The sequence below is a fragment of the Myodes glareolus genome, chromosome 1, assembly GCF_982192425.1.
Source record: "Myodes glareolus chromosome 1, mMyoGla1.1, whole genome shotgun sequence".
Taxonomy (NCBI): Eukaryota; Metazoa; Chordata; class Mammalia; order Rodentia; family Cricetidae; genus Myodes; species Myodes glareolus.
The window spans coordinates 50,018,318-50,029,359 of record NC_142026.1 but is presented as its reverse complement, the minus strand read 5'-3'; positions in this window follow the sequence as shown (position 1 = coordinate 50,029,359).

Below are 11,042 nucleotides of genomic sequence, written 5' to 3'. Positions count from 1 at the left end.
CTTTTATAATTTAATAAAATTTACTAAAAAAAAAAGAAAAGAAAAGAAAAAAAAAGAAACACTGCTCTAAACTGATAAAAATAAATAAACAGCACTTAAGAAAAAATGGAATGAAATTCTTAAACTAGGAAACATTGAAAAATATAGCAGTAAGGCATTTAAAGAAAATGAATGTTAAAAATGACACCAAAAATTGATGCTTTAAAATGATAAAACAAAAAGAGAACAATTATCTATACTAAATTTGAAATTGAGTAGGCCCTTCCCTAATAGAGAGAATGCCATTAATAAGAGAGTGTATGACTTTGTTCCCTGTAAAATGTTAGCTACTAAGTGATGTAATGTGATGGTGTTACAGTCAATGCCTGTTTCTCAAACCTTTCAGCTGACTTAACTGTGTCATCTAAGATTGTACATATCTGCATAGGAGAGTTCTCTAATGGGAAATTGAATACTTAGTAGTTCAAACTATCCTGCATAAACTGTATTCTCCCTAAACAACTCTGTCTGTCTTCATTCACATGGAAGGAATTAATACAAGCAGGGAAATTACAAAGAAAGTCACTCACAATGCCCCAGAAGTCCTTCTTTGTAATGGAGATCCCTGCAACTCACTGCCTTCAACTTGACCTAGCTATTATCTAGTCTGTTTCCCCCTGCAGTGAACCTGTGTTCACTGTTCTTCCTCTTTGGTCTGAAGGGAGAAGCCATACTCCACACACAAATCCTTTCCCTGTTCTGCAATGGACAGTTTCCTGCTCTGCAATGGACAGTTTCTTGCTCTGCAATGGACAGTCGTCCACTGTGTGACTCAAACACAATTTTAGAACCGTGTGGTGCTGAAGACATGCAATCCAAGGTTTACAGTGTTTGGTCAAGAGAACCAGGACAATGCCTTGTGGGGCTACAGACAGGGTTCAAGCACACTGCAGTTAAAAAAGGAGACCTTGAGTCAAAATTACTTTTCAAAAAGACTGGAAATTAATTGTAGAATTAATATACCTTTATCTCACAAGAGGACTTAATGTTGGTTGTGACCCTGTAATGGCCCCTTCAGCAGCCTTTAGAAGCCAGTTTTTTAATGGCGGAATGGGCATTTGTGCAGGTTGCAAATCAGGCTTGTCTCCTTTGTTTTGGGAATGTAGCTGGCTAATCCTGGGGGATGAACTTTTGTGTTTTATCATACTAATCTCTAACAGGCAATGTTAGAATCCCATTACCTTTGGGGTATTTGGGATGCAGTTCTCCCTTACCTAAATTTTCCTTTGTGACTTAATGTTTCCCAAGAACTGGTAATTCCTTATACCATCAATTCTTCTCTTCTATATCACAGATTAGCAGTGGAGTGCTACTCTATACAGGAAATACTCTTTACCAGCTTCACAGAATTAACTCCGGTTGGATCCTAAACCTAAATATTAAATGTTCAAGGTGCAGGAGTTCTGGAAGATACTAGACAGACCAGGGCTATGTGACTTTGGCAAATCCGTGTTCCATTGCAACAATACAAGCACTAAGGGAGCCCGCATTTCACAGTGAAGTCAACAGCAATGTTATTTCAAAGCACAGTCCCATTCCCAAATCTCTGATAGGCGCAGTAAGGATAGTGAGGTTACTCAGAGGCTGCCATTCAGCTCCGGATTTTGAAAGAAAATGCAGATTCATGCATGTTCAGGCATACCCTGCTGGGGCTTGCAGGACCAGCAGGACCAGGCAGAAACAAGACGAACTCTGCATCTGGTCACTGGCTCCCACCCGGCCAGAGGAGGATGCAGCACACTGTCTCCCATGGCTCAACTAGCCGCTTCTCCCGGTCTGAGAATAGCCCCAAACTCACCACATCGTTGTTTTCCAACCTTCCCATGCTCCTTTTTCAGCTTCCTGCACTCACAGCAGAGCACACAAAACCACTGACTCTGACTTCTCTTCAAAGTCAAGCTTGAAAATGGCTGCTATCTCCGGAAGAATCCTGAACAACTTCTGACGGGCAGGTCCCCTGGAGGGTCTGATTGGCTAGTAAGGCCTGAGTGACAGAGCACCTCCCATAGAGTTACACTGTACTTAAAGACATAACTTAGGTGAGTGGTGATGGTGGTGCTGCATGCCTTTAATCCCAGTGTGAGGGAAGCAGAGGTAGGTGAATATCTTTGATTTCTAGACCAGCCTGGTCTTCAAGAGCTAGTCACAGGAAAGGCTCCAAAGATACAGAGAAACCTTGTTTCAAAAGACAATAGATAGATAGATAAATAGATAGATAGATAGATAGATAGATAGATAGATAGATAGATAGATAGATCTATCGATCTACAAGACCTAGTTCCAGGACAGGCTCCAAAGGTGCAGAGAAACCCTGCCTTAAAAACTAAAAATGTTTTTTAAAAAAATTAGGAAAGAAAAAAAGAAAGAAAAGAAATCTGCAAGAGCTAGTTCCAGGAAAGGGTCCAAAGCTACAGAGAAATCCTGTCTTGAAAAACAGAAAATTAAATTATTAATTAAGTAAAAATTTAAAAAATGAAAATTTAAAGACACAGATCAATGGTTACTGACCCTGACTTTCATTCCAAAGACCCTTTCTAAATTAGCAGAGATGCATTTCCATAGCATGCTCCCCTGACTCCAATAACAAACCCCGCCCTATTCCTGCTCTCCACTGGCACTTCCTATTCTTGTCCTTGACACAACAATATACTATATCCCTGTCCCACAGGTGGAAGGATGCCCAGAATATTATCAGCTAAAAGGAGATTTAAAGATACAAAAGGAGATATTTGTTATTGTGAGCCCCTCACCCTGTGGAGGCCAGCCATGGAAGTTAAGTCTGGGCAGGTCATCCAAAGGAAGTTCTTTACTTCCAACCATTATCACCTGGGACTCTGGCCATCTATAAATTTCAATAGAGTCTGGAGTCTCAATAGATTACCCTGAGACAATGCCTGGCAGGCTGAGATTACCAAACCTCTCCCCAAGTGTAGACCATTCAAAGGAAATTCCTAGCATTCCAAGCACTGAAGGAGGTAGGAAAAGCATGGGAATTATGTCCAAAACAATGCTTTTCCAAAACACAGGAAGCACATGGATTTTCCTAAGGGGGTCTCTACACATTTATGTAGAGTTCTGTCTATTCCTAAGCACGTTCACTTAGCAAATCCATTTCTGAACATGATGACAATGTAAAAGCGGCACATTCTCATTTCAAAGTCATGTAGAAAGATATAAATTATAAAAATAATGTAAAGAAATGCCTCTGGCATGTTCGTCATTGCAGCTCTCCTTTTGTGACACTTTCTAAATTTACAACAACAAGGTCTTAACTGACAATCAGGTAAATGACACAGTGAAAGAATACTGCTTTGGAGTCTATGTGACCTATCAGTCTTGATGTTTGAGTGAAAAGATAACTGTACCAATGCCACAATTCTCACAGATTCAAAAGACAGAGAACATAAATACAAAAAAACTTCAAGGAAAGGTCACTTACCAGCACTGTGTACTCTGCTCTTAGATGGATGGTTATGATGAACTCTATTAACCTCAGAATAAAGCTGCTTTCACCAATGAGCAGACTGCCTTGGCAGAAGACCACAACTATTTCCTTGCAAGATCAGAAAGAATTCATTTTAAATAACCCTGGCTGCTGTCTCAGGACTGTGACATCACTGTAGAGAATTCTATTCTTTCCTTTCTCTAACTTTAAAAAATCAATAGTTGTATGAGTGTTTTGAAAGCATGTGTCTGTGCACAGTACTTACAGAGGCCAGAAAATGGAGCATGTGATCAAACTGGACACATTGAATGTGGCTGACAATGAAGGCTGACTGAGAAGCCGAGGACGATGGCACTGGGTTTTGATTCTAGTGCATGTACTGACTCTGTAGGAGCCTGGTTTGTTTGGATGCTCACCTATATAGACCAGGATGGAGGGGAGAGGTTCTTGGACTTCCAGTAGGGCGGGGAGCACTGACTGCTCTTAGGACTAGAGAGGGAGGGTGAGGTGGAGAGGGGGAGGGAAAAGGGAGGCGGGGAGGAGGTAGACATTTTTAATAAATAAATATATAATTAAAAAAATAAAAATAAATATTGTTTATGGAAAAAAAATAAGGCAGGAGATACCTGGGATTGGATTTAACAGCAAATGATTAACTACCATGTAGGTTCTGGGAATGGAACCTTGGGATCTGTAACCACACCCAGTCCTCTTAATTACTGAGCCATCTCTCTAGGCCCTCTTTTTATTTAAAACTTATTCCCATAATTGTGTGGGAGGTCCTTTAGACTCCATGTGGATTTTATTTGTTAATGAATAAAGAAAACTGCCTTGGTCAATAGCATGGGATGAAGAAGGCAGAGTTAGGGGAAGCCATGGAGCTGCCAGAGACAGACACTGGTTGGCAACTAGCTGACAAGCTACAGTCATGTGGTGATACACAGACTAATAGAAATGGGTTAAGTTAACATGTAAGAGTTAGCCAATAAGAATCTAGAGCTAATGGGCCAAGCAGTTATTTAATTAATACGGTTTTATCTGTGATTATTTTTGGTCCACAGAGAAATCCTGTCTAGAAAAAAATTAGTTAATTAACTAATTAAATAAAAATTTCAAAAATGAAAATTAAAGACACAGCTCAATGGTTCCTGACCCTGCCTTTCATTCCAAAGACCTTTTCTAGATTAGCAGAGATGCGATTCCATAGCATGTGCCCCTGGATCCAATAGCATATCCTGCTTTCTTCCTGCTCTCTACAGGTACTTCCCTTTCTTGTCCTTGACACTACAATATAGTACATCCCTGTCCCACAGGTGAAATGATGCCCAGAATATAAACAGCTAAAGGGAGATTTAAAGAAACAATAGGAGGTACTTTTTATTGAGAGATCCTCACCCTGTGGGGGCCAGTCATGAAAGCTAAGTCTGGGCATGTCATCTAAAGGAAGTTCTTTACTTTCAACCATTAGCACCTGGGATTCTGGCAATCAATAAATTTAAATGGAGTCTGGAGTCTTAATAGTTTACTTTGAGACAATGCCTGGCTGGTGGAGATTACCTAACCCCTACCCAAGAAGGGACCATTCAAAAGAAATTCCTAGCATTCCACCACCATAGATAGACATACCTACCAGCACGTCTCCAGGACACCCTAGACAAATGTCAGCCAATCAAGGGTCCTGAACCTCAGAGACCCCCTCACTATAGTGATCTGTCTCTTTAAGAAATAAGCCACGCCCACTCCCTCCCCCACCCCTTGAGGCAGGTCTTGCTTCCTGCTTGCATTCTTAGTCTCTTTCTCTTTTTTTCCATCTCACTCTCAACAGGGCAGCTTCTGCTTCTCCCCACTTTCCCCCTTGCTCTGCTTCTGTCTCTCCCTTCTGTCTCATCTCTTCTCTCTCTCTTTTCCCCCTTTTCCCTTCCCCTCCATAATCCACCTAAAAAACATTCAACCTCACTCTGCATGGTGTGCCAATCCATCTGTCTCTCACCTGCCACCACCATATAGCTCTCCACCGGGGATCAGCCTCCTTCAGAGACCTGTGGCATGGTCTCGGTGCTGTTCCTGCTTGGGACTGGCTGCTTTCAGGACCCACTGCCCGTTGCCTGCCACCACTGGGATTCTTGCAGCAGTTTTTAATAATCCATTACACTCACCCCCACCTTTACTACTATAAAAACCCTATTCTAATTGAGCTCTCAACTCTCCAGTTATTCCAGTACCTTGGACATGTGGAGAGACCGAGTTTGCAAACTTGAATGAAATAAAGGCTCTTTGCTTTTACATATGGGACTCAGTCTCCTTTGTTGGCTTTTTGGGGGGGACCCACGGATTTGGGCATAACACACCCCTCATTCTCAAAGGGATGAGAAAGATTTTCCTAGCAAAATGTTTTAAAATTAGAAACTAGCTTCACATTCCAAGAAATGTAGTGGCCTTCCCCTAAAGATAGTTGCCTTCTCCCTCCCATTTGGAAAATTCCAAAGCACAAGGACATCCAGCCACCTGGCTGGTGGAGACTGATAAAAATGGCCTGATTTAGGACCAGGGTAGCTTTGCTTTGAAAACTAAGAACACGCTGACAAAACAGGATGAGAGAGGGAGCAAGGATCTTGCACCCGTACCAAACCCTGGTGATGGCTTAAGGGCTATCTTGTACTCTGAACTTTTAAAAAAGCAACCCCAACAGATGGACTCTGAACTCCACTCTACCTTGCTGTGATGGTGTGTTGGAGACAGTTCTGAACTAGTTTGTATTACAATAATTATAAACCTTGCTTATTGCAGTCTGGGTTTCTCTGGTTTCTGGTGGTCTCTCTGAGGGTCGCTATTTGGGCACAAGTGTGTGACAGCATACTGAGGGCAAATGAACTGAAGGTAACTTTTACCTGGTTGTTACAGGGACTTCAGATAACCAGGAAAGAAAAGCAAGAACTAGATCACAGATTAAGGAAAGATAATAAGTCTTTCTCCCACCAGAAAGCTGCATGATAGCTCCAGTTTTTGGAGTTTCATTCCTGAAATTCAGAACAAACGGTTGGCAAATGGATAATAATAAAGAGTAGTCTTCACAGAAAGTTGAATACTTACAGAATAATGAGACTAGGAGAAAAGTGTTTATGAACACTAATGCCATCATATCTTCCTCAATGGGCAGGTGAAAAAACCCACAACAGCATTATTCAAAGTTGTCTACATGAATAGGACTGGTAGAATGAATCTCTCCATCTATATAGAAAGTGGAATCATTAGACTGTCTTACAATTTGTAGTTCAGGTAATAAAAATATAACTGTCTAACAATAGAAATTTAAGGAGTCTAGTAATCTATTCCTCTCTTCCTCCCTCTCTCTTTCTCTCTCTCTCTCTTTATTTTTCTCTCTCTCTTTGACTCTCTCTTCTTCTTCTTCTTCTTCTTCTTCTTCTTCTTCTTCTTCTTCTTCTTCTTCTTCTTCTTCTTCTTCTGCTGTTGCTACTGCTGCTGCTGCTCCTTTACCCAAAGACTGGTCTCCGCACCTTTTTTTCATATTCCTATTACCCTAATAAAAAAATCCCTTCATGTGAGCTCTCCTTTTGTTACACTTCTTAAAGTTACAACAACAAGATCTTAGCTGAAAATCAGGTAAATGACACAGTGAAAGAAGATTGCTTGGGAGCCTACGTGACCTGTAAATGTTGAGGTTTCATCTAAAAGATAACTATACCAATGCCACAATTCCCATAGATGCAAAATATAGAGAACATAAATAAAAAATAATCAAGGAAAAATTACTTAACAGCACTGTGTACTCTGCTCTTAGATGGACGGTTATGATGAACTCTATTAACCTCAGCATAAAGCTGCTTTCACCAATGAGCAGGCTGCCTTGGTAGAAGACCACAATTTTCCAGGCAAAATCAGAAAGAGTTCATTTTAACTAACCCTGGCTGCTGTCTCAGGACTGTGACATCACTGTAGAGAATTCTATTCTTTCCTTTCTCTAACTTTAAAAAATCAATAGTTGTATGGGTGTTTTGCCAGCATGTGTGTGCGCACAGTACTTACAGAGGCCAGAAGTAGGCAGGAGATGCCTGGGATTGGAGTTACAGCAAATGGTTAGCTACCATGTAGGTTCTGAGAATGGAACCTTGGGATTTGTTCCCACTTGTAGTGGTCTCAATTACTGAGCCATCTCTCTAGGCCCTCTTTTTATTTAAAACTTATTTCCATAATGGTGTGGGAGGTCCTTCTGTCTCTATGGTTATTGGTTAGTTAATAAAGAAAACTGGCTTAGTCTATAGCATGGAAGGAATAAGGCAGAGTTAAGAGATGCCATGGAGCTGCCAGAGACAGACACTGGGTGGAATCTAGCTGACAAGCCACAGTCATGTGGTGATACACAGATTAATAGAAATGGGTTAAATTACTATGTACAAATTAGCCAATAAGAATCTAGAGCTAATGGGCCAAGCAGTTATTTAATTAATACAGTTTTATGTGTGATTATTTTGGGTCTAAGCTAGCTGGCAGCCAGGCATCAACTAGCAGCCTCCCTGTACCACCATAAAATGATAATTAAAAGATATTGCACCACTTTCCCCTTTTATCTCTTCATTCTCTCCTTTCCCAAATCCTTTCCAATTTCTTTCTTGATTTTTATTACTTTATAAATAATACCATTCAAAATTCCCACTTCTACCCCTCATCCCACATCCTTCCTGTTCCCCCCAAACCTCCTCCCACCTTCTCCAGTCATAAGAGAAGGAAAGGTACCTTGCCCTGTGGAAAGTCTAAGGCCCTCCCTCCTACATCCAGCCTTAGGAAGGTATGCATCCAAAGAGAATAAGATCCCAAAAAGCCAGTATGTGCAGTAGAGACAAATCCCAGTGCCATGGTTCTTGGCCCCACAGTCTGCCCCAATTGTCAATCACAACCACAATCACAATAGAAACACAGGAAACAATCCAAAGAATCAATGAAACAGAGCTGGTTCTTTGAGAAAAATCAAGAAGATTGACAAACCCCTATCCAAACTAATCAAAAAGCAGAGAGAGAACACATAAATTAACATGATCAGAAATGAAAAGGGGACATAACAACAGACACTGAGGAAATTCAAGGAATCATTAGGTGTTGCTACAAAAACCTGTCTGCCACAAGATTGGAAAATGTAAAAGAAATGGACTTTTTTTTAGATAAGTACCATATACCAAGTAAAATCAAGACCAGGTGAACAACTTTAATAGACCTATAAGTCACGAGGAAATAGAAGCTGCCATCAAAAACCTCCCAACCCAAAGAAGGCCAGAACCAGATTGTTTTAATGCAGAATTCCACCAGAACTTCCAAGAAGAGCTAATACCTATACTCCTTAATGTGTTTGACATGATAGAAACACAAGAGCCATTGCCAAATTCTTTTTATGAAGCTACAGTTACTCTGATAGCAAAACCACACAAAGACTCAACCATGAAAGAGAACTACAGATCAATCTCACTCATGAACATCAAATGCAGAAATTCTCAATAAAATTCTGGCAATCTGGATCCAAGAACACATCAAAAAATTATCCATTATGATCAAGTAGGCTTCATCCCATAGATGCTAGACTGGTAAAACATATGGATATCTATCAATGTAGTCCATCATATAAATAAACTGAAAGAAAAAAACAATATGATCATTTAATTAGATGATAAAAAAGTATTGGAGAAAATTCAACACCCCTTTGTGATAAAGGTCTTGGAGAGACTAGGGATACAAGGATCATACCTAAATATAATAAAAGCAATATTCAGCAAGCCGACAGCTAACATCAAATTAAATGGAGAGTACCTCAAAAGAAGTGAAAGATCTATTTTACAAGAACTATAAGGCTTCGAAGAATGAAATTGAAGAGGATACCAGAAAATGGAAGGATCTCCCTTGCTCTTGGATTGGTAGGATCAACATAGTAAAAATGGCAGTTCTACAAAAAGTAATCTATAGATTCAATACAATCCCCATCAAAACACCAACAAAATTCTTCGCAGACATTGAGAGAACAATAATCAACTTTATATGGAAAAATAAAAAACCCAGGATAGCCAAAACAATCCTATACAAAAACGGAACTTTCAGAGTCGTCACCATTCCTGACTTCATACTCTATTACAGAGCTACAGTAATGAAAACAGCTTGGTACTGGCATATAAACAGAGACATTGACTAAAGGAATCAAATCAAAGACACAAACCTATGAACACCAGATTTTTGACATAGGAGCTAAAATTATACAATGGAAGAAAGAAAGCATCTTTAGCAAACAGTGCTGGCATAACTGGATGACAATCTGTAGAAGAATGAAGATAGACGCGTATCTATCAATTATGCACAAAACTCAAGTCCAAATGGATTAACAGTCTCAATATAAATCTGACCACATTGAACTTGATAGAAGAGAAAGTTGGAAGTAGTCTACAAAACACGGGCACAGGAGACCACTTCCTAGGTAGAACCTCAGTAGCACAGACAACCAGAGAAACAATGAATAAATGGACCTTCTGAAATTGAGAAGCTTCTGTAAAGCAAAGGACACTGTCAGTAAGACAAAAGCCTACCTTCTGACTTGGAGAAGATCTTCACAAACCCCTCATCAGACAAAGGTCTGATCTCCAAAGTATATAAAGAATTCAAGATACTAGACATTAAAACTCTAATTAATCCAATTAGAAATTGGGTACTGAACTCAACAGAGAATTCTCAACAGAAGTTCATATTGCCAAAAGATACTTAAGGTCATGTTTAACTTCCTTAATGACCAGGGAAATGAAAATCAAAACAACTTTGAGATACCTTCTTCCACCTGTCAGAATGGCTAAACTCAAAAACACAAATGATAACCTGTTCTGGAGAGGGTGTGGAGTATGGGGAACACTCATTCATTGCTGGTGGGAATGCAAACTTGTACAATCATTTTGGAAATAAGTGTGGTGGTTTCTCAGAAAATTTCGAGTCAGCCTACTTCAAGATCCAGCTATACCACTCTTGAGAATATACCCAAGAGATGCCCAATCATAGTACGAAAGCATTTGTTCAGCTAGGTTCATAGAAGCATTATTTGTAATAGCCAGAACCTGGAAGTAACCTAGATGTCCCTCAATAGGAGAATAGATGAAGAACGTGTGTCACATATACACATTAGAGTACGACTCAGTGGTAAAAGAAAAAAAAATGACATCTTGAATTTTGCAAGCAAATGGATGGAAATAAAACACACTCTCCTTAGTGAGATAACCCAGGCACAAAAGACGAATATGGTATGTTCTCACTCTTTAGTGGACTCTAGCCATAAACAAAGGACATTGAGCCTATAGTTCACAAGCCCAGAGAGCCAAATAACAAGGTGAATCCAATGAAAAACATATATAGATCCTTTATGAAATTGGAAGCAGACAAGATCGACAGGCAAAAGTTGGGAGCATGGGGTGGGCGTGGTGTGGGGAGAAGATGAGAGCAGGAGAGAGAAAAGAAAAGATGAAGATTGGGGACAGCATGTGGCAGTGGGATTGTTGATGTGGAGGAAAGGCGGATATGGGAG